Raw genomic sequence first — 2,392 nt, forward strand, 5'->3', positions numbered from 1 at the left:
CATTTATCTGAGATCACTAAGAATAGCTATTCGGGAGGCACCGATTCAGGCAGAAGCCCAAATAGTGTTCCCGTGAGGAGACAAAGGCCAGGGGCATTTCTGAGAAAGGGAATGAGAACAATTACATCAGTAGGAGGGAAGGCCAAAGAGAAGGCATGGCTATCGATGCCCGATGCCCGTAAGCTAACATTGTGATGCTAAAACGATGTTTTTAAATTTCAGTCCGCAGTCCTTAGTCTGATAACCACAATAACTGCTTTCTTGTTATCTTTGAAAACTTCTTTGGGATACCGTGTTGCTTTAGGCCCAGCCCAAAGGCTACTCTGTAGCCCTGTTACAACACTTGGAATGTTTGAGGTATAAGACGGTATAAGGCAGCTCCTCTGGTATGGCAACTCAACTGCATTTTAAAGTGACTCCGTTCATTCGTTTATTTGTTTATTTATTTGTTTGTTTGTTTATTTAAATGCATATAAAGCATTTAGAATAGGAATTGTCCCATCTCAGGTACTCAAAAACAAAAACAAAAACCAAACTCATTATTCCTATACCTCACCGTACTTCGTATTCTCAAGCCCGTTATAAGTACATTCGTGTTGCCGAGTTTTGTCACCCTGTATTCTCTTCACCTCTCTTAAAACTCCAAAGCTTATGTCATGGCTCTATGATTGTATAAGTTGACATTAGGTACCAAAAAATTCTTGTTGACCGATGTCTGCCACTTTGGGAATTTTAATATGAGGCTTCTGTGACCTGCAGCACCTTTGTCCTGAGCAGCAACACCGCACCTTGCACTTGAACTTTCATTGTTGCTAGAGTCGACTTATGGATTTTAATGCTAAATATCAGTAATCCCTTCAACTCTGTATGCAGATGCTCCCCTCCAGGTATCACATGCCCTCCTCTGGAAGAGAGGTAACGTTGACGACGTTTGCCTCCTGGATTCACACAGTCCAGCTCACAGAATTAAGAGAGATCAGCCTCGTTTTTGACCTCCTGAAGTCAGACTCAAACCAACATCACTCCTTTCTTGGTTGCTAGGATATTTTTCTTAGGCGGTGTTTGTTTAATTCAGATTGTGGCGCTAGCTCTCACCTAGGAATAATTTTCCAGTGAAATCAAAGGAAAGAACCCAATGGTCGGTGTGAGCTGATTCCTAAATAATCCACTTCCCCAACTGATTTCCTCCTCCAAATTGCTGAGTCTCTAACCCATGGGGATGTGCCTTTGCGGTCCTTTTTCCGACACACATTCTCAACGAGAACGCTCTCAGTAAGATAGGAAGAAACAAGTCTGGATAATTTTTAAATCCAAAACACTCTCCTCCTGAGTCCAATTCACATTCTCTTTCCATGGTTGTAATAAAAAGGTGCCAGACACATCCCTGAGACTCTCCGCAGAGAAGTTTTTCTTACCATTTTCTCCCATCGGACTTGTAGACATTACTCCAGGATCATCATGGAAGAAAGAGATATTTTTTGAATAAATCCAGAGTTATGTTCATCAAAATAATTTTACATGATTCTTCCCCGTATCCTCCTAAAAATTAATCTGAATTTTTTTTCTAAATCAAGGGTGAATCCATCCCAAATAATTAACCAAGTAATCATAAGTCTTACCAGCCGTCACGATGAGTGTAAGGGAGGAAAGGTAAGTTATAAGAGCCACGCCTTAAGGCTGACATAAAAAGTTAAACACTACTTCGGACGACAAGGCAGAGTTCTTGCCGTGTCATAAGAAGTAGATGAGAAAATCACAGATAAGCGGGGTACACCTGCAGACCTCACTTTTCCTTTTTTTGTTTTTTTCAACCAAGGCACAAAATTAGATGAAGTTCAATTCACAGCAACTCGTTTCCCGGCGGAATCTGAAGATTCTGTCATAATTCTGTCTGTCCATATTGGAAAGGCAACAAGATGATTATAGCGATTACCGTGAATCTGCTCATCGTAAAACAAAAAAGTAACGATTGGCACATTTCCGTACTTGGTCATTATTGATCCTGGGGTATCTCAACATTGAAGCTGAGGTTTGCAAAGGGAGAGACTCTTTCTTGGGGGACCAAGGCAGGCTCCTGGAAAGCTGAGCCTTGGAGGAAATTAAGGATTTTCATTAGGAGGAGAAGGACTTTCAATAGGAGAATAAAGCAGGTAACAGTGCTGCTGTTTAGGGGGACAGTGGGGAGCACAGATGGTCAGGATGGAGTGAGTGATCCTTCTCTTCAGAGAAAACTAGAGAGGCAGATAGCACAGGTGTGTTTGGAGAACAGTGATCAGGACGTGTTGACTAAAGCTGGACATTTGAAGGAGGGAAATAGTAAGAGAAACATCTGGGCATGGTGAATGGGGTCAGCAAGGCATCGAATGCCGGCTAAGAAGTTTGTAAGTTATCC

This window comes from Pteropus vampyrus, unplaced genomic scaffold (assembly GCF_000151845.1).
Source record: "Pteropus vampyrus isolate Shadow unplaced genomic scaffold, Pvam_2.0 Scaffold372, whole genome shotgun sequence".
In the NCBI taxonomy this organism is placed as follows: Eukaryota; Metazoa; Chordata; class Mammalia; order Chiroptera; family Pteropodidae; genus Pteropus; species Pteropus vampyrus.